At 45.0% G+C, this 25,884-nt stretch overlaps 1 protein-coding gene across 4 annotated transcripts in view; it reads left to right on the top strand.

Moving 5' to 3' along the window:
• Positions 1 to 25,884, top strand: part of CHD9 (chromodomain helicase DNA binding protein 9) — a 247,063-nt gene that overhangs the window by 18,612 nt on the left and 202,567 nt on the right. For 2 of the 4 annotated variants that reach the window (XM_082607932.1, XM_082607929.1), the window contains exon 1: positions 10,716 to 10,900. The exons of the other annotated variants lie outside the window; for them this stretch is intronic. The gene's annotated coding sequence lies outside the window, so the exon portion shown is untranslated. Of the gene's footprint in view, positions 1 to 10,715; positions 10,901 to 25,884 lie in introns of those variants that run through there. 4 annotated transcript variants of the gene reach the window in all.

The following is a 25,884-nucleotide window of genomic DNA, read 5'->3' as shown; positions in this document are numbered from 1 at the left end:
CGAACCCGTGTCCCCTGCAATGGCAGGCGGACTCTCAACCACTGCGCCACCAGGGAAGCCCTTAAATCATGTTTTTTAAATTATTCATTATACTTTAAAATATTACTATGGAATATTTCAAACGTATGCTTATGTAGACAAAATAAACCCTCATGTACTGGTAACCTCGCTTCAACAATGATCAACTAATGGCCAATCTTTTTTTTGGGGGGGAGGTATAGTTATTGTACAATGTTGTGTTAGTTTCTACTGTACAGCGAAGTAGAGTTCCCTGTGCTATACAGCAGGTTCTCATTAGCTATCTATTTTATACATATTAGTGTATATATCTTATTTCATCTATATTTCCACCTACTTTCCCCATCCCCCTGTTATTTTGCAGCAAATACCAGATAGCATATTATTTGATCCCATTATCACACTTACATGGATGACCTGCTCCCTTAACCAACTGAAACGTATCCAATTCTCAGATGTCCCTTTCTGCACCCTTTTTCTCTTCCAGAGTGCCACCATTACCAGCCCAGCCATGCACCTGGTACCCTAAACCCCTCTCAAAGCCATTATTCCTACAAAACTGTCACCACTGATAGCAGCTCAGGTTGTAAGCCCTGGAGGCCTGAGAGGTGTTTGCATTTTACCAGACTCTGGTATCTTCAGAGAAAAGAGTGGAACTCTAGGGAATCCCTGGTGGTCCAGTGGTTAGGGGTCCGCGCTTCCACTGCAGTGGGCACGGGTTCGATCACTGGTCAGGGAACTAAGATCCTGCAGCGTGGCCAAAAAAAAAAAAAAAAACCTCTAAAAGGTAGACACTGAACATCAATCCTTGGAAGGAGAAGATATCGGGCCATTCCAAGCTCTCCAGGCCCTTGACATCAAGCTTAAACCCTGCAGGAATTGACTAAGCTCCTCCTCTATTGGTGTTTTTCTTCCAGGAAGAGGGCACATGTGGCAGAGAACACCAAGTGAATTAGGTCCTCCTTCAGCCACTGGCTGCAAGAGAATCAGGGCTCTCCTCTGCCAGCAGATGCTCTACTGCTGACTAAAGTCTGTGACAGAGGTGACTATGAGACTCAGCTGTATTCCCAAGCCCCTGCGGAGTGGATAGAATGCAGACTCCAGGGATCAGGAGGCCAGGTTCAAATCCTGCCTGCACCGTTTACATCACATCACTTCTCTGTGCCTGTTTCTCTTCCTCATCTGTAGAGTTAGGGGTTCCAATACTTAGCTCACAGTTGGTGAAAAGATTAAACGAGGTAATACTATGTCCATTAGGATTCTCTTGGTAACCAGGGACAGAAAATCCAACCCAAGATGCCTCTGGACAAAAAAGGAATTTGGTGCCTTACCTTAAGCTGAGGAGTCCAGGGCTGGTGAGAGGGTTCTGCACCCACTTTCCAGTGTGTGGTTTGGAGGGGGTGGTCCAAGGACTTCTCTGAGATGCCAGATGGGTGTCCTACAGTTCAACTCAGTCGTGACCCCATCTACCTGGAAATACCTGTCAGATCCCACAGGTTACGCAAGTGCCCTTCACTCCAAGCCCACCTCACTTCAGGCACCGTTTACAAGCCCAGGTCATCACCTATGCTTCTGACCGATCAGCTGTAAATCAGAGATTCCCTCAGCCTCTTCCTCGGGTTCCTTTAATTTGCTAAAGTGGCTCACAGAACTCAGAAAAACAGTTTACTTACTAGATTACCAGTTTATTATGAAAGGATATAACTCAGGAACAGCTAAATGGAAGAGATGCATGAGGCAAGGTATGGGGAAAGGGGGTGGAGCTTCCATGCCCTCTCCCAGCCCACTGCTCTCCCCAGATCCTGTGTTTACCAACCCGGAAGCTCTCTGAAAATAGTCCTTTTGGAGTTTTATGGAGGCTTCATAACATAGGCATGATGGACTAAATCATTGCCCATTGGGGACTGAACTCTATCTCTAGCCCTCACCCCTCCCGGGAGGTCAGCAAGGGTGCAACTGAAAGTTCCAACCTTCTGATCACTTGTTTGGTTCTCCTGGTAACCAGCCCTCATCCTTAGGTGCTTTCCAAAAGCCACATTATGAACATAACAAAGGACACCTTTGCTGCTCTGTTCATTAAGGAAATTCCAAGAGTTTTAGGACCTCCGTGCCAAGAACTATGGAGGAAGACCAAATATTTCTATTGCTTATTATAAATCACGTTATCACTGGTGGTCCTGGCTGGGCTTGGGGTTCTAATGTCAAAATCAGGACTTGGTTTCTCTCTACTTCTTGGTCCATATTTTATGTTTCAATTTGAGTTTTGGGTTAAAGTGGTAAACAAGATGACAGCATCCGCTTTAGCCCCTGTATCCTTTCAGGATCTCCAGAGAGAATCTGTTTTCCAAAAGTCCTAGGAAAAGTCTCACTGATCCTCATGGGGTCACATGACCATCTGTGAAGCAATCACTGTGGTCCAAAGAAGTGAGATGCACTCATTTTCGTAGGCGGAGTCCCTGGATCTGTATGACTGAGGGCAAGGGGAGGGGTGATTCTTAGAGGGAAATTGCAGAGGGAGTTGGGCAAGGTTACCAAAACGAAGGTGGCCCAGCCCTGGTGACAAAGCTGACTATGTTTGCTATAGATGCGTCCTAAGTCTTTGGGCACATTATCAAAGCTGATAAAAATGATTTTTAAAAATTCCCTTCTATCTCATGGAGTATTTTTATTCTTTTTCAAATATGTTCTGCATATTTGATCTCATAACAGTCCTGGGTGACAGACAGGAGGACAGGTACTATCCCCTTTTACAGATGAGGAAATCAGAGCACAAAGCTGGTCAAGACTTTGCCCCCAGTCACACAGCAAGGTAATAGGGGCTTGGCAGATAGCGCCACATAACATAACTGGCTCTGAATCCCCTGGCAGATCCACTGGAACTGGAAACTGAGATATACAGTGTATGGGTTAATCAGGGCCTGACAGGGGGTTTGGATCAGCTGCCCAGGTTTGTTGCAGAGTAGGCAGTCTAGACTGGCAGCAGTCTGGGGTGGGTCAAGTACCCATCACTGATGCCCTGGCAGGTGGCAAGGGAGTGAACTGGTACACAGGCCAAGACCCTGCCACCCCAGGGATACCCCCTCATGACCGATTCCCTGTACAACAAGAAACTGGGTACAGGACTTAGTTTTCCTTGTCCCAGAAAAAAGATGCCAGTCCAAAACACATTGTGGGGAGGGCTAAGGCCACGTTTGTTGCCAGGCTGACTTCTCCCAAGGGAAATTGGTCCCAGAGCCAAGGGAATCCTTTGCCAAGATGTGGAGAGCGAGCAGAATCCCCAGTTAAATGGGGGGTGGTGTGGCCAGAGCTCTTGGGACCCTCCTAAGTGCTGTTGGGCTCTCCAAAGAGCCTTCAAAAAAACAGCACCCCTCTTCTGCCTCCAGGCTCTGAACACACTGAATAAAAAAGACAAAAGAATGGCAGAGGGCCAAGGTACCACCTTAATGATCACGAAAGCTAGCATGGGGGGATGTAGCTTAGTGTGAGAACAAACTGGCTTCCTAACAGCCTGGAAGGAGGAGGGAGCAGGGCAGAACGTTGCGGATAGCCCTTCCCAAGCTTTCCAGGCAGACGTCATTCCACGGGCATGGGCAGTGAGAGTCAAGACCAAAAGTGTGTTCAGGGAAAATCCCTTCTCATGGAAACCAGAAGTGGGGAAAAACAGACAGTGGCAAGTTATTCATCTCTCTGGGCATCAGTCTCTCCTGGGTACAATGGTTGATGACAGTACCTCCCTCACGAGGAAGCAGTAGGGTCCAGGGGGATCGTGTGTATGACAGCCCTGGCATGTAGTCATCACTCCGTAAAAGCTGCCTGTCTCTGTGTACAGGCCAGGTTCATGGCAGGTGGCCTTGCTTTTCTCTCCAGCACGAAGCCCAGGGCCCCTGTGTCCTGCTATGTTTGTGTATCGCTCTTTCTCTCCAGCTGTAAAAATTCAAGAGAATGTGGGTGTGCCGTGGCTTTTCGGTTCTTGCCTTCTTCCCAGGCTGTGTTCTCCCACTTGGGGGTGGCAGGGGGATGGCAGACATCCTCTTCACAGTGGTGAGAGCCCCCCCTCTCCCCCCAGGCCCTGTTCCAGCAGAGCCTGGCTCAAAGTTCAAAGCCGAGGTGGCTTTGTTGAGTAATTCAGTGATACTGCCTGCTCGACCGCCATCTAAGGGTACGGCTCACTCCCACACACCCGTTTGCCGAGCATCTGCTGCCCTGTGTTTTGTGGTGTGGAGGCTGGGAACGGGCACGTCGCCCCAACTGACCGCCGTGAGGCTGCGTTTCCTTCCTCTCCCCGCTGCCCTTGGGCTCTGAGTCTCACATACAGCCTCGCTCAGTGAGGTTTCAGATCCACTCCCAGGCTGCCTGGCGCTGACTGCATCTGGATTCACACCAACCTCTTCCTCCTGGGGGTTCAGAGTGTTCTTGGAAGGAAGCCTGGGAAGGGAAAGGCCTTCCCCAGCATTCCCCATCCAGTGGTTGGCTGACAGCGGAGACCTGAACTGCCAAGAGCTCTGGAGTCAGACAGACCTGAGTTCAAATCCCTGGGTGACCTTGGGCAGGCGGCTCACTCTGCTTCGGTTTCCTATTCTGTAAAAAATGTGACAGTAACAGGATCTGCCTCGTGGGGTTATTGCCAGGATTCAGTGACGTGCTCACCCTGGACTGCTCACCCCATGTCTGGCAAGCGGGAAGCCCTGGAGAGATGATAGCCCTTGACCATCAGTAAGGGACCTCCCTTCCCAGGAAGGGAGTGAACATGACCTTCTTTTGCCCACCCCACCTCCCATATTAGACGCCTGTGTAGTTGCTCTGACTTGACCAAACCCATTTGGTTTTTTGCAAAAAGACCTCTGGGGCAAGGACTCTATCTCATTTGTCTTGTAACTCCCCTGCCTAACACTTAAAAAGCTGACACTTAAAAAGCACTAAATGTTTTGAGTAAATAAGTGGAGGGTAAAGAGCAAGGGAGTGTCTGGTGAGCAGCATCTGTTCCAGGACTGTTTTCTGAACTCTCCACTGTTCTTTCTGCCTCTTTCTCTTCTTCCTTCCCTCCCTCTTTCCTCCCCTCCTTCCTTGCTTCCTCTCTCCTTCCTTCTTTCCTTCCTTCCTTCTGACCTTCCTTTCCTTTTTCTAAACGGAAATAGCTTCCTTCTTTCCTTTTCTTGTAATCCAAGCTGTGAGAGCATCCCTTGAGAGCCCTTCACCCAGCCTAGAGAGCTTCGATTCCTCTTTCAAATTGAGTCTGTCCCCTGACTCATTCATTAAAATGCATAGGGCATGTGACCAAACTGCATAATGAGTCTCTCATGAGGAAGGCTCAGAGGCACAGACATGCTGCCAACTGCAAAGGCAAATACTTCCCCCCCAGCTGTGGATCAGGCTCATTGGCCGCCATGCCCTGGGAATGCTGGGGGCTGCTGTTCATCTCCAGTAAATCAGCCAAGCCCTGGAGAGCTGCAGCCTGGCGCGGGCTCTGCAGTCTTGGAAGCTGCGTTCCTTTGGAGGATCCAACCCATGACCTTTTCTCAACCTTCCTCCACCCCCGCTTCACTTAGTTTTTCATTTATTTCAATATATTTTTAACCACACAAGTAGTAAGTGAACATATTCTTATTATAAAAAATTCAAACATAAAAGCAAGGCTCCTGTGATAATTCCCCAATACTGCTACCCCTCTCTGAGAGAGCCTTCTTCCAGTGTCCTCCAGCTGCTCTGTAAAAACACCCCATAAAGGCGATTTGGGGACCCAAACACCCTTTTGCCCTCCTGAAGTCCTAGGCCAGTTCTCAACAGAACAGCCAACATGCATCTTGGACCCTTTCTCAGCCCCCTTCCTAGCAGCCCTCCAGAACGCCATGTGTAAATCCCCACTCACTCGGGGAAACTCCCCTGAATCCCATCCCTGCAAGAGAACCCTAGCATCTACACTTAGGAAGAAAACAGATAAGCCAGATTACTCCCTGATTAGACATTTAGGTTTCACTGTTTTCCAGAGGTGTCTGCACTTTCATTTGGAATCCTGCGGCATTCAAGGTGTCAAAATCCACTGATCATCATGGTGGCCTCTCAGGCACCAAGGCTGCCTGTGTTCCACTTCCGGGGAACGAGCCTCTCTGAACCCCCTAAATAGGTCACTTGGGTAATAACCTGTTCCGCCAGGGTGTGGCCTTGGGAGAATCACTGACTTCCCTGGATCACATTAACTGACCTGCAGGATGGGAATAATACTAGCACCTCCTTCATTGGGTTGTTGTGAAGCTTATACGGAACCATCAATGAAAAACGTTTAGCATTTTGCCTGGTATGTAGTCAAGATGAAATTAATTATCATATCATGGTCAGGAATTATCCTCATCATCGTTAGTTCTACTCTAATCCATAATACTCCAATTCATTCATTCCAGAAGTATTTTTATTGAGCACTTACTACGTGCCGGGCACTGTCCTTGATCCTGGGAGTCCAGCAGAGAAGGAGTCAAACACAGTTCCCACCCTCGACGGGCATGTGTTCTAACACAAATGTATTGGACCTTTCTGTTTGATAAGCACTTTGTTCTCAGTTATGTCATGTGGTCCTCACTGATGCCTTTTAGTCAGGCAATGGCCATATGATTTTCCCCGTTGTTTAGGTTTAGAGAATTAAACTAATGAGACAGTTAGAAACTGCCCACCTACAACCTGATCTGGGGTCTTTCTGATTCCAGTCTCTTGAGGTATCAATGATTGTTCTGAGGCGTGGGGCTGGGAGAGGGGCTTTTGAGCAGCTCCCAGAACTTGAAAGCCCTGACCCCACCAGCAGTAGCACAAAAGAGAGACAGGACCGCCCTCCGTGTGCCTCTGAGAATCCCAGTTAGTTCTGTCCGTGAAGTCAATCACCTGGACCTAACAAGCTTTCTCTGCTTGGTGCCAGCTTCCGGGGCCTTTTTATCAAGGAAAAAGTGCTTCCTCCATCCAGCCTGTGACCCATGGGCCTGGCCATGACTGCAGGCATCTTAGCTGTCTGAGTGCACTTCCCCCTGGGCTTCCCCCAAAGCAAGAGAGAGAAGGGCTAGGACTGTGGGTTCAGTGACCAAACTGCATCTCCTTGGGGAGGTGCCAGGACTCCCAGCTGGAACGGGGTTCTCTGCACACAGCCAGCATCCCTCAAGTCAAGGCCAGGCCGGGCAGAGAGAGAACAACACACAGGAACTAGAAGTCTATCCAAGGCAGGCCTGGCAAAGACCCCAGGGAGAGGGCACTGAGGGCCAGCTACCACGTGGATAGACCCAGGACCTGAACAGGGCTCTGCCGGGGACGTTTCGCTGCCCCCATCACAGTTACCACTTGCTCCTACCCTCTGACTGCAGGTGACAATTCTGAACCGGCACAGCAGCACGTGACTGGTGAAGGGTCCCCCACCTCCAAGGTCAATGCTGCCTAATCCTCATGGAAACTCACACACCCCTGCCCTTCTTCGGGGTCCTTTATCCACTCTGTCTTGACAAGCCCACACCCTTCCAAGGTGTGCTTCGCACCCATCCTTAGAGTTTCATTTTCTCTTTTATTGAATCCAAGTACACAGGATCATTCGTAATCTTTGATTCATGACATTCTTTCGTCTTCATTTGGACCTTGCACAGCATGCATCTGGTTATTTATTATTTATTTATGTTTACTTATTTATTTATAATACAGTAAACACCCGTGAACCCACCACCCACTTCTTCCTATGTGTTTCAGCCCTTCCCATCACTTCGCCTCCCTCACCCATCCTGAATCTTGACTTTACCATTCATTGCTTTTCTAAAAATTAATTTTAATATATTTTTCTAAAAGTTGCATTGCTTAGATCTTGTTTTTACCTTGCTTAAGAGAATATTCTGCTGTATCTTGTTTTTACCTTGCTTAAGAGAATATTCTGCTGTATGTAGTCTTCTGGAATATACTTTTTCCTCAAAATATTATATTGCTATAATTCATCCATATTGTAGCATAGAGCTATGTATGGTCCCTTTGTCCTCTCTATCACATCCCATGAGTACTTTTTTTTTTTTGGAAAGGTAAGAAGTGGATTTATTTAGAGAGATACGCATTACATAGAAAGAATGTGGTCCATCTCAAAAGGCGAAAGCTGCCTTGGGAGAAACACACTCCACAGACAGAGGGTGGGCCATCTCAGAAGGTGAGAGGCCCCACAAGTATTAACTTATTCTCCTGTCAATGAACATTTGAGTCGTTACCAGCTTTCCACCCCTTTGAACGTGCTGAGCTGAACGTTTTGCACACATCTCCTGAAAAACAATGTGAATGTACCTACTTAACATCTCACCAACAATGAACGTGTGAAGATCCTATCGATCCACGTCATCTCCAGTACTTGGCATTATCAGGCTTCTTAATTTTTTTCCAACTGAAAGATTATCAAATGGTGTCTCACTGTGGTCTGTTCATTTTTTTCTTTTTTTAATTAATTAATTAATTAATTTTATTTTTGGCTGTGTTGGGTCTTCGTTTCTGTGTGAGGGCTTTCTCTAGTTGTGGCAAGTGGGGTCCACTCTTCATCGCGCGGGCCTCTCACTATCGCGGCCTCTCTTGATGCGGAGCACAGGCTCCCGACGCGCAGGCTCAGTAGTTGTGGCTCACAGGCCCAGTTGCTCCGTGGCATGTGGGATCTTCCCAGACCAGGGCTCGAACCCGTGTCCCCTGCATTGGCAGGCAGATTCTCAACCACTGCGCCACCAGGGAAGCCCCCCGGTCTGTTCATTTTTATTGGCCATCCAAGTATGGTTAACAATGATTAGTGGTGCAGTGGGGATCACCCCGCCGGGCGGCCATGACATTTAATGAAGCACAGTATGCTTGCAAAGCCTCTCCCAGTTGGGACCATGTCATTGTCTTGTTCAGCTGTGGGTCCCCAATACCCAACACGGTGCCTGGCAACTCATTGTTATCATCACTGTCATCATCCTAACAACGATAATAATAGATGAACGGGTATTGAGCACTTACTAAGTGCCAGGTGCTATCCTAACTAACACCTTTACTTTTTTATTTTTTGTGGTACGCGGGCCTCTCACTGCTGTGGCCTCTCCCGTTGCGGAGCACAGGCTCCAGACGCACAGGCTCAGCGGCCATGGCTCACGGGCCAGGCCGCTCCGCGGCATGTGGGATCTTCCCGGACCAGGGCACGAACCCGTGTCCCTTGCATCGGCAGGCAGACTCTCAACCACTGCGCCACCAGGGAAGCCCAACACCTTTACTTTTATTATCTTGTTTCATCATTTCAGAAACCCTATAAGGTAGGTTCTATATTACCCTCTTAGAAAAGAGGGGGAACTGAAATTAAATATCTTTCCCAGAATCATACAAATAGTAAGTGATGGAGCCATTTACCATACCTGAACCCTGGCATCTGACACCCAAGCCCTTAACCACTATATTATAGGTCCAATAATACTTGAATGAAGTGCCTTTACTTACCGGTAACCAGAGGCAGGGTCAGAAGCCTTGGCACTTTTACTTTTTATCTCCTATCAGATGTATTTAACATGCACCCAAATTTTGGTTATAAACAAAGCTTAGAAGATTTTTATAATTTTACTGTAGTCAAATGTAACTCATTTAATTTATGATTGGTTATAAGTTCTCAGCAATTATTATGCAGACTTGAGAACTCTCACTGTGAGAGAACTCTAACCTGCAAATTGTTCTTAAATGTCATGAGATGTTTATGAATTTCTCCTTCACCAATAATTCCCCTAACCCTGCTCTATTTTATCCTCTTATCCATCACACTTATTATCTCTAACATACCGTATAATTTGCTTATTTTTGTGTCCGTTATTCACCCACAAGGGCAGGAATATTTGTCTGCTTAGTTCTGTCTATATCTTTAATTGGTGTAGCACTTATGTAGCCCTGAAACTATAGTGCCTGAAACTATACCTGGCCAGAGAAACAGCTCAGCAGATCTTTGGTGAATGAATGGCAGAAACGTATGCTTCCAGGAATGAATGAATGAGTGAATAGGCCAACGAATTGTAAATTGAACACTTAATGAAGATTGGCTCTATTATTTTCATTTGGTGATTTTATTTTTTCTTTTAGAGCCAACTCTTTTTTTCAGGGTTCAGGTTTCAAACACTTCTGTAGGCCCTGGGAGGCCAGAGATTTTGTGTCTCTATGCCAGATGGCTAAAACAGTCCTGAGGATCCAAAACAATGTTTTGTTGCCTTTTCCTTTATCTCTTAAAAACCAACATCAGCAGTGAGCAGCCTGCCTCAAATGAGACTGGCAACAAGGCAGGACGCATTAAAAAAACAAAACAAAACAAAACAAAAAACTCCTGGCAGCATTAATATAGCAATTTTTCTAGCAATCTCCATCAGTGTCCAGGTCCAATGCACGCTGTTATATGTGCAAAACATCTGACATACGCGTAACAGGCTTGAACCCCTGGCTGTCGTTTGTATTTCAAAACTGGGGTGCACTAGATAAATGCAGGAATCAGGAACCATCCCTCCTAGTCAAGCATTTGTGGCTCAGTTCTCAGAGCCAGGCCAAACGAGTAATTATAGCTTCCCTCTGTGGTGTACAGGGCAGGAGGCTGATTTAATAAAGGAAGCCTGCTGTCTGTCTCCAGCCTGGCTCTGACTCATGGGACCAGGGAGTCCCAAACTCGCTACCCACAGAGGGCGGCGAGCAGCTGCGGGGGGTGGTAGGTGCGGGTGGCTGCCTAGAAAAGCCGAAAGCCCAGAGAATGAGGAAACTCCCTGCTTGGCCCTGACGAACCTGCAGCTGGAGCCAGAGGAAGTGAGGCTCAGACAGCGCAGCTGCTGTTCCAGCAACTGCAGACCCTGCCACACCCTTGAAAGGAGGCCCCCCCGCCGCGTGGAGATGTAAAATAAAATGGGTTAGTAATTTTCACATTCGGGATTAATTGGGGGAGAAGCCAAATCGCCTCTATGAGGGACGGCTGCCTTTGCATGCTAGGCCGGTGGCTTGGGTTTCTTGGAGGGGCCTTGGGTGGATGGAGTCGGAGAGATGAGTGCTCTGTCCTTCTGATTTCCCACTTGGGCAGGGGAGGCAGCTAATTAGGTCTTTACAGCCACAGTGGCAGTTTGACCTGGGAGTGGCTTCAGCTCCGTGAGGGCGACAGCCTGCTCTGGGGAGGATTTGGAATCCACCCTAGTCGGGTCACCGGCGGTCATTTTATCCTTCCTTCTGTCTCCTTCCTCCTCCTCCCCTGGCAGGCAGCCAGATGGTGACAACTTGCCCTCCTCCTCCAGGCCCTGTGGGCCAGGAGACTCCAGCCCGCACCCCTTCCCGTCCCGCTGAGTCATCCACCTCCCGGTCAGGTGATCCTCCCCTGGCCCTTCCGAGAGCACCTTGACCCATATTCTGAACTCTCCATTGCAGCAGGTTCGAATCGTCCTGAGAGAGGGCCCGCCAGGCCAGCGGGCAGGGGGCCCAGGTGCCGCTGCTGGCAGCCCCAGGCTGCAGACCAGGCACCCCCGGCAGTAGGAGCGGGGTGCCCCCCACTGAGAACCACCAGACAAGCCTGAAAACTGGAGAGTTAGGAGGCTGTGTGCCCGGCAGGGGGAGGGAGGTGTCGAGTTGAGTCAGCTGGGAAAGCTGACAGCCACTGGGAGACACACGCTTCCTCCCCTCCTGCTTCGGGCTGGTGGCTCCGTGCCAGGCCCCGACTGAGCAGGCTGCCGGGGACAAGCAGGGCAGTGAAGGGCACATGCGATCCCGGCTCCAGGGTTGGGTGATACTGCTGTCCAGGGGAGGGGAAAGGTGAGGAGCTGTGCAAATCATGGGATCAACCTAGATGACTCATCGGGATAATCCCAGCCCCGAGAAAATGGCTCCACCCCACCCCTACCCACAAGGAACAAGTTCCCGTCCCCCAATCACCCACAGAACAGCCTCGACTTACTTTGTCTATGGGTTCTTTGTGCAGTTGCGGCCTGTGCACTCTTTGTGTCCCCTGGATGTGAGGATAACGGGGGCGGTGCTGTGGGACAGGAAATTAGCAGGGAAGGGTTCAGAATCAAACTTCAGTCACTGTAGGCCTCAGTCTCCAATCTGTCACCAGGGGCAGGGGTTTAATAAAATCACACTACGTACATCAAATGGTGTGAGCGTCAGGTCAGATGGCATGTGTAAAAATATTCTATTAATCATGCATTATTATGCGTAACTATATGATGTTCTCTTCTCTAGATTGTTATATCATTCCCTCCTTCTTTTTGTTTTTTTTTTTTAAATTTTTTGGCTGCGCCCTGCCGCACGCAGGATCTCCCCCCACCAGGGATCAAACCCGCACCTCCTGTAGTGAAAGGGCAGAGCCTTAACCACTGGACCGCCAGGGACCCCCAACCCCAGGCCCAGCCCCTTCTGAGAGGATCATTTTATTTGCTGAATGTCCCAGACATAGAAGAGCCTGGCCCTGGGTGTGTTCACAAATGCAAACAGAAAGCGGTAGTTTCTGGCTACATTGTGGTCTATCGAGTCTAATGCACAGCCCCACGTAGCATGATTACACACGACTCACAGGTTAACTGTACATCATTTTATTCTTTCATATCAAGAAGAGCTGTGCCTGTATCATAATTTGGATAATAATCTGCAGACTGGAGCAAAGTCCATTTTTTAAATCAGAATGTAAACTTAAGAAGAAGTTACTGCCTGGGGCACAGTGAGTGCTAGATGGCAGGGCAGGTGCAAGTGACATGGGTGGAAGCAAAGACAAAGGGAAGAGGGAAAGAAGGGAATTAGTAACTGTAGGAGCAGAACTGGATTTACCAGGAAGCTAATGATGCTTAAATTTCAGGCCCCTTCATTTGCATGCATTCCAAGGCCTGGTACCTAATTTTTAATTTGTAATTACGTATTCCTTTCCTAAAAGCGAGCCCACAGTACTGTATACACTTCAGGCCCCACCACACCTGGATCTGCCCCTTTCCAGAAGGTCTCTGAGAGACTCAACCTTTGTTCTTGTATAAGATTCACAAGCACAAAAGAAATGCAAGTGGTATGGGGGATGTGGCGTTTCCACGTTGTCTCCACCGTGAACTCCAAATCTGAAATTTGCAGGAAGATCCACATGTAAGCCAGGCAAGGACAACACCCTAAGGAATGGGATGTAGAAAGAGGGTGGAGGTCAGGAATGCACAGAATTATTGGGCCAATTCCAACTGACTTCCCGAATCCACTGTGGTAGTTCCAGGACTCTGCAGTGTTCAGGTTTGAATCTGGTTGCACAGCGTGGGGCAGTGGAAAGACAGTGGCTTGCAATCTGGAAGTCTCTAACTAGTCCTGGCTGGTCTTCTCTAGTCCTCTCTCATTAACTAGCTCTGTGGCCCTGGTGGAGTAACTTAACCTCTTTGGGTCTACATTTAAGAGAACGGTGGGTGCTTTCAGAGTGCTTTGCTTAAATTGCCTTGTTCATCACTGTATTCCCATTGTTGAGTGCAATGTAATAATAATAAAAGTAATAATTAGTATTATTTTATATTAATAGCAAAAACTTACATAGTGCTTATAGATGTGGAAACTGAAGTACAAAGCTGTTAATAAATTTCCCCAGGTCATCCATCTAGTACACGGCAAAGCTGTGATTCAAACTCAAGTAGTCTGGCTCCAGAGTCCCCCTTTTCAATCACTTTACATTTTAAATAAATATTTTTTTAACTAATAGATTTTATTTTTTAGAACACTTATAGATTTACAGAAAAATTGAGAGACAGTACAGAGAGTTTGAGGAATGAAGCAAATCAGCAAATGAAGTATCATTACCCAAGGGACACGGGAAAGGAACTGGTGAGCTCTCCATTTTGTATAGGTTACTCCACCTAATTCTCATAGCTAACTGCTTTGTTAAGTAGGTAGCATTAACAGCATTTTTCAGTGAGGAAACTAAGGCTCAGAGAGGCTACGGGACTTGTCCCAGGTAATGCAGCAGATGGAGGTTTAAGACTAGAAAGTTATGATGTATCAGATCCTAAAGATATGTTTGCCTCTCTGAAAACTTCGTAATTATCACCAAAAGGTATTTTGTCTTATGTTTATTTCCCTAACATTCACCTCTAGTGCCACAGAGTTTTAAAAATGCTTTGTAACCTTTTATATCTTTTGGTCCAGGAAGGTGGGTGAGGCAGTGATTATGATTCCATTTTATAGAGGAGGCTACTCAGGCTGTAAAAATTAAGATCCTGTGATAAGCGCTGAGGTAGAGTCAGGACTGAAAGACGATTTGTTGACTCTCCTGCCTTTTCATTCAAGCATCCCTCCATCATAAACTACCTCATTGCACGTTTACTCTTGCTAAGCCCACACAGAGGAAATACCTTGTTTGCTATGAGTCCCCAACGGGCTGCCTCTCTTCCCAGAGGTCGGCCAAGAAAATTTTTCCAAAACCGAAGCTTTGACTTCGTTTAAGTCCTTTACTACATGTTTGGCATTTTATCTGCTTGGTTGCCAAAGCATGGAGAGAAAGGGTTAACTGTGACATTTTCTTTTCCCCCCTGTACTGAACCAACCCAAGGGGGAGTTGGCCATTTTCAGTTAAAGAAGGTTGTGCCTGATTCTGATGGCACAATCAGAAACTGCGTTGCCAGTGTTGGAAACCCATTTCATGATGGCAGCAAAGAAAGGGTTTCCACTCTGCCCTCAGCTCTCCGGCCAATATAAGTATACTTATGAAGCAAGCAAATTATCTTTGGCATTTCCCCTTCCTTCACAGCCTCAAGCTGGAGGCACCCAACTTATTACCCCAGAGCAGAGCATATTCTTTTTCGTTTGTTTGTTTGTTTTTACTTGATCTTCTCATTTTGAAAAAATTTCAAACCTATGAAAATGGTGCAAGAATGAGGCGTCATAGATTAAGAAGGGCTTACTTAACGTTTTTATTTTAATTTTTTATACAATTTTTAAAGATTACTCTCCATTTACATTTGTTACAGAATGTTGGCTGTTTTCCCCATATTGTACAATACATCCTTGTAGCCTGTCTTACACCCAGTAGTTTGTACCTCCCACTGCCCACCTCCTGTACCGCCCCTCCCCCCCAAGAGGGTTAATAAACTTTAAAAATCTTATTTAATGTAATTTTTTTTTTTTTTTTTTTTTTTGGCGGTACGCGGGCCTCTCACTGTTGTGGCCTCTCCCGTTGCGGAGCACAAGCTGCGGATGCGCAGGCTCAGTGGCCATGGCTCACGAGCCCAGCTGCTCTGCGGCATGTGGGATCTTCCCGGACTGGGGCACGAACCCATGTCCCCTGCATCGGCAGGCGGACTCTCAACCACTGCACCACCAGGGAAGCCCTGTAATTTTATTTTACTTTAAAATATTAATTTAATTTATTTTGACTAGGAGTTACATTTGTTTTATTCAAGAGGATATACGGTGAGAAGTGTCTCCCAAACCTTGTTCCCCATTATCCAGTGTCCTTTTCTAGAAGAAGCCAATGATTCAGTTTATTATGTACCCTTCCAGAGATATTTCATATGTATACAAGAAAATATAATTGTATGCATGTATTCTTGTTTTGCCTTTTTTTCCCCATGATAGCATACTCTATTATCCCACATCTTGGTTTTGTATTTGAAATCATTCTAATTCCATTCATAAAGAGTACTCTCATTTTTTAAAAATGATTTTATTGTATTCCATTGTATGGGTATTCCATAATTTGGTTAACCAGGTCCCCAAGGTGATCACTTAAGTTGTTTCTAAACTTTTGCCTTTACTGACAGTACTGTAATGAATAACCCTGTACATGTGTTATTCCTTAGGATAGATTGTAATAGAGACCAGAATTAAGGTTCTACTATGAGATTATGTTCGGGAGGTTTCATTAGTTCAGGTACTTAGAAGGCAGGCCATTCCTTGCCTCTGTTCTACACTCCTTTGATCTGTGATTGGTAACCTAATCTTACATGCTCTAGGTCTTTAAATTTTCATTGGTGCTATCTCCAGTCACAGCAGTGATAAAAGAACTTTTCAGCATTGTCTCATGCTAAGATGGTCTGTTTCTCACTGGTCTCTGGTGCCCACCTCTGCTCAGAACATTGGCCAGTTAGTTCAACAAATAGTAACTGTGTTGCTACCATGAATCTAAACTGGTCTGGGACCCATCAGTCAATTTGTGTTCTAACCTTGGTGCCAGGTTAGAACACTTGAACCAGAAGTTCAGGCTTCATGCTGTTTGTATTTGAGAAATAAATCAAAGTTTCCCAAGTGTGCTGTTAGAAGAATTCAAAGAAGCATGGTAAAAAGGTATAAATACCACCACCAACAACAAAATGATAAATAGTTATTTCCCAAAGGACAGCTGGAAGGCAGTGCTGCAAAGTTAAGTAGCCAGGAACATCCTCTGCTGCTTTTTCAAATTAGGTCTTGTTAACATATATTTACTAGGACATATTTCAGATAAAGAACTAAACTCCATCATTGTTAGCTCAGAGGAAAAGAAGAAAGGTTCATAATCTAGTTAAAGATGCAACTGCCGCAATAAACACACACACACACACACACCACACCACCACCATCACCATACCCCACACCCCACACCTTACATATGGTGTGGTTACACTGTAGCATTTCGAAAAAAAAAAAAAAAAGCAATCTCATTTAGCATCCTGCTTCCCAGATGGGCTACCCTACATCTATTCTAAATATTAAAAAAAAAAAAGACTGTATTTCGTCCTTGAAAATATTTAGGAAAGAAAATACGTACGTTCGTTCCACCAAATATATATGTATATAAAGGAAAGATTACATCAAAACTTCTGAGCAACCTTCCAGCTTTAAAATATGTAGTCACTCTCATCATCAAGAAGTTCTCCTTGGACTTCCCTGGTGGCACAATGGTTAAGAATCCGCCTGCCAATGGAGGGGACATGGGTACGAGCCCTGGTTCGGGAAGATCCCACATGCCGCAGATCAACTAAGCCGGTGCGTCACAACTACTGAGCCTGTGCTCTAGAGCCCGCGAACCACAAGTACTGAAGCCCACGCACCTAGAGCCCATGCTCCGCAACAAGAGAAGCCACCACAATGAGAAGCCTGCGTGCCACAATGAAGAGTAGCCCCCGCTCACTGCAACTAGAGAAAGCCTGCACGCAGCAACGAAGACCCAATGCAGCCAAAAATAAATAAACTTATATTAAAAAAAAAAGTCCTCCTTTCCATCTGTTAACTATTTTTAAAAAAATATTTATTTATTTGGTTGCCCCAGGTCTTAGTTGTAGCAGGCGAGCTCCTCAGTTGCGGCACGTGGACTCCTTAGTTGTGGCATGGAAACTCTTGGTTGCGGCATGCATGTGGGATCTAGTTCCCTGACCAGAGATCGAACCTGGGCCCCCTGCATTGGGAGTGCAGTCTTAACCACTGCGCCACCAGGGAAGTCCCCTGTTAACTATTGAAATAATTGTCACCCGAGGCTTGAGCATGATCCGTGACAAGTTCATTTATTTCATAAACCTTTATTGAGTATCTGCTGTGGACCAGGCACTGCCACAGCACTGAGGATGTGGTGGACAGACAGAGATCTTTATCCCATGGGGCTTATGTTCTAGTGGAGGCGGAGAGACAGTAAACAACAACAAAAGATACAGTATATCATATGGTGCTAAGTGATATGGGGACAAATAAAGCAGGGGACGCAGTAGGGAGTGTGGGGACGAGGGGGGAGGATCACATTTTTAAAATAATTAATTAATTAATTATTTTATTTTGGGCTGCGTTGTGTTTTCGTTGCTGCCTGCAGGCTTTCTCTAGTTGCGGTGAGCGGGGGCTGCTCTTCGTTGCGGTGCGTGGGCTTCTCATTGCGGTGGCTTCTCTTGTTCCGGAGCAAGCACGGGCTCTAGGCACACGGGCTTCAGTACTTGTGGCACGCAGGCTCAGTAGCTGTGACTCACAGGCTCTAGAGCGCAGGCTTGGTAGTTGTGGCACGCAGGCTTAGTTGCTCCGCGGCATGTGGGATCTTCCCGGACCAGGGCTCGAACCCGTGTGGCCTGCATTGGCGGGCAGATTCTTAACCACTGTGTCACTAGGGAAGTCCGAGGGTCACAATTTTAATTTGTGAGGTTAAGGAAGGCCTCACTGAGAAAGTAGCATTTGAACAAAGTCCTGGAGGAGGGGAGGTGATATAATGGTGGCCCTTCAGGTATAAAGTAAATAAACCTCCTTTGTGGTATGATTTGAAGATAAGCCCTTTTTATCTCCAAATGTTCTTTTCACCAACTAATCATGATCCCTATAATTCTATTATTAGTAATACACACTTAGGTTAAGATGCTAAAATAAAAAATATACAGTTCTGAACTATTAAAACCTTTGGGTGAATTTGTTTATCTGATACTTTTGTAAGCTTCAGCGATGGAGGAGAGTAAGGTGATTGAACAGGGGGAGGTATGTGCAGTGATAACAGATTTGAGGACCTGCTAGGAGCAAGAATGTGACACAAGGGCCTGGGTTGCCGCCGCTGGGAGCAGGCCTGAATCCTCCTTAAGAATTGCTCTCATTTTGCCTGCTGTGTCCACGCCCATGTTGCCCAGTCCTGGGGCTGATCCAGGGGTTCTCAGCCAGTTCCTCCTGACCATAGTGCTAAGGGAGGTGCTCTGGGATGCAGGAAACAGGCTGATGGGTGCTTTAATAACATCTCCCGGGGGGCTCGGAAGAGTGTTTGGAGTTGTGCTGCAGACAGTCGTGTAAAAGGGGACACACAGGAAAGCAAGTCTGAGACTTGTAGCTCTATTAGTCTATGGTTAATTTAACAGCTCTCAGAAAAATAAACGAGTCAGGAAACTCTGAAAGTTTCCTCCTTAATCAATGCAAGAAAGCAGCATTATGTATGATGACATTCACCTCATCTTTTGAAATGAGATTATCCCCTATGTCTGTATCTTAGGTTTACCTTTGTTCCTATAAGTCCCATTCTCAAAAATCCTGCTATAGACAAAAGCTTTAGACCATGGGTCACAAACTCAAATGCCTACAGGGACCAGAGAATAATGGACACAAGTAGGTAGGGATTGGTGGGGACCGAGACACAGTGGAGAGTGCTTGCCTCTTCTCAGCTCCTGGGAGTGTTATCAACTGGGAATGAAAGTTCAGTATTGCTAGAATTTTTCATTTTTCAACAGAAGGTGGAAATCCAAATTTTTAGGCAAAATCTTCTGATTTTTAAATGTTGGCAACCAGTCCAAGTACAGTTGGATACACTGTACAGGCCATTTATGATGTCTGATATAAACAGAGAATTTTGGTACATTATGGAACACGATAGCAAAGGTAGGCAGAGGAGGGACATCTGATCAACCTGCAAGTTTGAGGAGGTAAATTTTTTAGGGAGTTGACTGCTTTGCCAAGGTTCTGCCTCATCTCTTTAACCAGTTATCTTGGGAAATAAATCAAAATTTCCCAAGTGTGCTATTTGAAGAATTCAAAGCTAGGAACCTTGGAGTCGTCCTGGTGGCATGGGAGAAAACGCTGAACAGAGAATTCAAAGGCCTGGGTCCTAGTGTTGGTTCTTTCACAAACTCAGGGTGCTACCTTGGGTGGATCTCTCACTCCCTTGGGGTTTAACTCCCTTATCTGCAGAATGAGGGGCTGGACTTAACGGATTTTTAGAATGTCCCCCTCCAAGCCCAGGAAGTCTTCAGACATGCATTCGAGGGGTGGAGAAGGGCAGGGCATCCCAAAGCTCACAGAAAGGCTGCTCAGCTTTTGTTCTGTTTTTTCGTTCGGGACTTCTGCTTTTCTGTGTGTTAGATCTTGAGCTTCTGGAAAAAAAATTTTTTTTTAAAGAAAGAGTTTCCTCATTTTCAAAAAAGTTTCAAAATCATTGAATTAGTTGATCAGTATCAGTAATATGTTATTAGTTGAGGTTTGCAAACTCTGTGAAGTGTGCAGCTAATCGAAATGACAGGTCTTTTCTCCACTTGTCTACCACTGCTTGTCTGATTACAACTGCTGCCAGCTCCCACCTCAGGCATAAATCAAATCAACAAGTGGCCAACAAATAGTTTGGGAAGATCTGACACATGACCCAGTTCAATAGATTGTTTGGGGGGATTTAAGGTGATCAGATGTGTTGTTTTTGTGATACTATATATACCTATAAAATAGAGTCGTATTTGCTACTAAATAAGCTTTTCCTGGTTCCCATGATTTGGTAAATTATATCAACATTTCGCAGTTATCTGCAGCTTCTAGGGGCTCTGACACTGGGAGAAATCTGAAAGTCACTCGACTGACTTTTAAAAATTAGCTATAATTTACTGATAATCTAATATGTGCCGGTTTTAGGTATATCATCTCTAAGCTTCAGATTATTTGCACTGCAAAAGAGATTTTTTTTTTGCGGTACGCGGGCCTCTCACTGCTGTGGCCTCTCCCGTTGCGGAGCACAGGCTCCGGACGCGCAGGCTTAGCGACCATGGCTCACGGGCCCAGCCGCTCCACGGCATGTGGGATCCTCCCGGACCAGGGCACGAACCCGTGTGCCCTGCATCGGCAGGTGGACTCTCAACCACTGCGCCACCAGGGAAGCCCCAAAAGAGATATTTTTAATCTCTATTTTACTAATAAATAAGGAAACTAAGGCTAGGTGAGGTTAAAGACTTACCTGGACCACATAGGATTCTAACCCATACCTGTCCCAGCATGTTCTCAGCCAGACAACCTCAAAGGTCGCTTCTAACCTTGAGAAGTTAGGAGGCAGGAGTTCTTCTGTTTTAAGCTGTCCTAGGATCAGCTGCAAAACTGCTGTCAACTTGCAACTTTCCAGATCCTCTTACCTACTGAAACCCTTGAATTAAGTTTCGTTAACTCATAGTTATTCAAGTTTAGTGCCCTGATCTTTACTAATAAGAGGGTCTCTGAATTTAAATAGTCCCTTGCATAGCCAGGACATCTTCTGTAGCAGATGAAAGAACTTTAGATCAGACTTTTGGGGATGAATAAGTGGATTTATCGTGTTATGTCTGTACTTGGCCAAGCTGATTTTCTCCTGTTGCAAAAGAAATGGCTTTCCCTGTTGGGTGATCTACCTACTGTTCTGGTCTAATGGATTCAGTTTCCCTAGTGGACAACTTTTTTGTTCAACACGTTGCTGGGCACATAGTACAGCCTAGGTCAGTATTTCTAATGACTGTAACCATTTATTATGGATTTATTTACTTATTTATTTGCTTAAAAGTTCACCTACATGGGCTTCCATGGTGGCACAGTGGTTAAGAATCTGCCTGCCAACACAAGGGACACGGGTTCGAGCCCTGGTCCGGGAAGATCCCACATGTCATGGGGCAGCTGAGCCCGTGCACCACAACTACTGAGCCTGCGCTCTAGAACCCGCGAGCCACAACTACTGGAGCCCGCACACCTAGAGCCCGTGCTCCGCAACAAGAGAAGCCACCGCAATGAGAAGCCCATGCACCGCAACGAAGAGTAGCCCCCTCTCGCCGCAACTAGAGAAAGCCCACGTGCAGCAACAAAGACCCAATGCAGCCAAAAATAAATAAATTAAATAAATAAAAAATTTAAAAGAGAACTTATAAAAAAAAGAAGTTCACCTACAAGACAGTAGACCAGTAATTTTCATTTACACACCACAACATTTTCAGAGAATAATGTTTGTGAACATTATTAGTAAGAAACAGAAATGTGAGGCAGAGAGCATAGGTGTTCCGATTCTCATTTAACAGGCAAGAAAAATTGTTTATAATTCATTCAGTTGGCAAGTGGTAGGGCCTGAATTTCTACTTGTAATCCTGTGTGTGCTCCATTTTACTATAGTCATTTGGTTTTTCTAACTGGAGGGGAAACCAATTGACTTTCAGCATGAATCTAGGTTTTGTTAACAGTTCTGATGGTGATTTTGAAAAATAAAGAAAAAATAGTTTATTAATCACACAGCTTGAGAAAAATATCAATAACCATTGCTTTTCCTTAAAAAAAAAAAGTAGAGGTCCCAATTATTCTTAAGGTCTTCAAGTTTAGAGTTTGCCATAACAAAAAATATGGACAAGTGTTTCTGAGCCCACCACTACTTGGTCTCTGTTTCCTGCAAGAAAGAGGATGGAATTTGGACACATCCCTCTGGGAGCATTGTTTTTTATTCGCTTTGCACTTGAGTGATTGGTTGATTGCTTCTGACTTCTACAGCTAAATGAAGGGGTTTGTTGATGACTTTGTTTTATGAAGGAAGAGAGAAGTGTGCTGGAACTTTCCCCTTTGAGTTTGAGGTTTTGAGAGCAGGTCCTAACAGATGAACCTCAGTTACTTGGGTGCCTTTCTCTTTCTTTCCTGGGAGGTTAATTTTTCATTTGGTTTGTGCCTAATTCTGCCCCTTTGCGATAGCGAGGCAGGTATCCAGAAGCCACAAGTGTAGTCTGAAGAACACTTTAGGTTGCCCTAGACAGAGGTGACACAGAAACGACTCACCTAGAAGATAAGAACATGGTAGTTGGGTAGTTATTCAGTTTCGTGTCACTTAGAGCAGTACTTTCTATCTTGGCTGAACAAGCAATGACACAAAGAGGTTTTAAAATGTATTGGTGCCTGAGACCCATCACCCCTAGGTTGGGGCAAGGTCTAAGCAAAGGTAACTTTTGGTTTCCCAGGTGATTCTAGTATGCAGTTAGTTTTGAGAATCTCTCATTGAGGCTTCCAATATCTTATTCAAAACCAGGTGAGATAACCCCAAATGACAGCAGTTCTTTCTCCCAGGACATTACAGGTATTTCGGGTGAACATTTCATTCAGTGGAAAATACACATTCCTTTTTTTTTTAAGTGAGATTTAAAAAAAATTTTTTTATTTTATATTGGAGCACAGTTGATTAGCAATGTTGTGTTAGTTTCAGGTGTACAGCAAAGTGATTCAGTTATACATATACATGTATCTATTCTTTTTCAAATTCTTTTCCCATTCTGGTCATTATGGAATATTGAGTAGAGTTCCCTGTGCTATACAGTAGGTCCTAGTTGGTTATCTATTATAAATATAGTGGTGAAAATACACATTTCTTGAGCACCTGTGTTCTAGGTGTTGAGAATACTTGCAGGAACAAGACTGAGCCTGCCTTGGCCTCGAGATGCTTGGTTTCTAGTGGGCAGAGACAAACACACACACAGGACTGTGGTGTTTAGAAGGAAACCACCTGAGTAATTAGGGGTCAATGAAGGCCTCTGTGAGGAGCAGCCATACCTAGAGCCTACGCAAAGGCAGAGGGAATAGAGGGTGAAAAGTTCCCGAGACAAGGAAGAATGGTATGTTTGAGGAACAGAAAAGACTGCAGTCACTTTTGTTTATCTACAAACAGGAGTGCCAGAGAATGAGCAAGCTCCAGCCTGACATTTCTTACAGTTTCCACAAATCACTCAGTATATTCTTGCCAAATAGTACACACTCTGCAAAGGGAACACAAGGAGAAGTGTCTTCTAGGAGCCAGGGAACTGTGTGCTGGACAAAGAGGGCTCCATGGGATTAGCCAAAAATTGCTGACTATGAGAAAAAGTTAGGCAGTCCTCCATGACACTGAGATAAACCGTGAAAAAAGGGAAAATTCAATTATGTGTTTGATATCCAGAGGATTTGGCCTAATTCTTTGGTCTTTTATCTTGTTGCTAACCATCACTCAAATACAGCCAATCAGCGAGGCAGAACTGGCCCCATTTTGGAGGAAATTCAGTTCTCTGACATACTAGTTTTGAGGTCTCTACCCAACCAAACTTTCTGGCAGGTGAAATGTTTGTCAAACATTTGTAATGTTGGAGAAATCAAATATGTGCCTGTAGGAGACAATTTCTATGAATTTCTTGTTTTAAGAAACATTGACTCAGCTCCATTCCTGGTTTCCACACAAGACTTCTACTTAAACTGCGCAGGGTCTGAGAATTCCCTGACAGTCCAGTGGTTAGAACTCCACGATTTCACTGACAAGGGCCCAGGTTCAGTCTCTGGTTGGGGAACTAAAATCCCGCAAGCCATGTGGCGTGGCCAAAAAGAAAAAAAAAGAAATTGTGCAGGGTCACTAACTGCTTACTATCTAATGGTAACCAGAAAGCTACACTGACTTACTTTCAACAAAATTTTCTAAGGCCTCTCTGCTCTTGAATTAAAAAAATTTCTTTTCAGTCATATAACCTGGAATTAATTTTCCTGGTTGGCATGTTGTTACTCTTCCTCTATAAAACAAACCATGGGGTTCAGTGCAGAGAAAACAACTATAATGAATATGCATCCTCAGTCAGAATGTCCAGGAATTCCAATAATCTCCACATGCTTTTACGTAGGACCGCATGCTGCCTTGATAAAAAAAGAGTGCTTTAAAAGGTGATATTAATAAGAAAGATAGCCCTTCTTAAGAAATCCATATGAGGTAAGAAAAAACTCACTCAGTTATTTTAAAAAAATGCAAGACCATGTAATGGTTAAAGGATTTATTTTATTCCTAATAATAATATACGAGTTTTATAAGCTCTTTCCAAGACAGAATAAGGAGCGTGAAACCTGGCCGATGGAATTATGGAAAGATGGTGACCAAATTATAGTCATGGCTATAACTAACGAGGAAAAACAAGTCAAGAAATATTCAGAGGAAACCTGGTGCAATTTTCTCTTTTTTGAAGCTTAAACAAGACAAGATGGGTTTAAATTGCACCAGGATGGATTTCTCCTTGAAATAAGATGCCCATAATGCCTATAAAACAAACCAGTTGATTAGAAAAATACATGTCTACAGTTTCCATTAGTCCTTAGGCTCTGTGGTATAGAGCATACGTGGTTTTTTAGTATACCAATTACAGTACCTGTAAATGAAAGTTAAGTATTAATAAATTAATAAAAATAATTAATTAGTGGGTATTATTTACTTGACAAAACTTGCCATGAGGCGAAAGGACTATGCCTATGTTTTTCATTGTTGTATTCCCAGCACCTAGCACTGTACCTGACACTTCACGGATATTCTTTTTTTTTTTTTTTTCTTTTTTGGCCATGCACACCGTTTGCAGGACTTAGTTCCCTGACCAGGCATTGAACCCGGACCCTGGCAGTGAAAGCGCTGAGTCCTAACCACTGGACCACCAGGGAATTCCTTTTCAGAGATATTCTTTAAATATTTGTTGAATGAATTAATTTCTTAAATTACAGCTGCACATCATGCATTTCATTTCCCCAAACTTGATTTAGATATAACTTCTCCAGGAATGCTTATATTACCCAAAGAGAAGCAGATGAACAAAGAGAAGGAATAAGGTGCTCAGGGATGTCTTATCAAGGAAAACAGCAAAACCTCTTTTTTTTTCCCTGAAGACCTTTTAAGATTAGGACAAGCAACTTTTGTTTGTTTGTTTGTTTTGTTTTGTTTTTGGCTGTGCCATGCAGCATGTGGGATCTTAGTTCCCTGACTGGGGATCGAATCCGGGCCCTTGGCAGTGAGAGCTCGGAGTCCTAACCACTGGACCGCCAGGGAATTCCCAGGACAAGCAACTGTTTATAAAAGTGAAACAGTGGAAGATTTGAACTGTCAAGTAGGATCATGCTTTGAAGTATATTTCTAGCTAAAAGCAGGGGATAAAATAGATACAACTTAGAGACTCTAAGATCTGTCCCTGATTAAGTAGGCCTAAGATAAGAGTCTGAAGAATGGCTGCCTGGCTGAACACATCCTTTGGATGTTGTTATCAGCAGCCACTAGATTTGAAAACAGTGCTGAACATGCTTTTAATTGATCTTTGAGGTGCTCTAAGCTACAACTGAAAGCCTGCCCTTTCTTCTGTTTGCTTGAACAAGAGTCTGAAAAGGGAGGCTAAAGAGCTTTCTAATGATATCCTTTACCCTTTCTTCTAAAAAGAACCTATGTTTTCCACTGAGTTAAGG

The sequence above is a fragment of the Mesoplodon mirus genome (assembly GCF_964341445.2).
Source record: "Mesoplodon mirus genome assembly, chromosome: 19".
Classification (NCBI taxonomy): domain Eukaryota; kingdom Metazoa; phylum Chordata; class Mammalia; order Artiodactyla; family Ziphiidae; genus Mesoplodon; species Mesoplodon mirus.
Note: the sequence above shows the minus strand (reverse complement) of the source record. Positions and strands in the feature narration are given on the sequence as shown.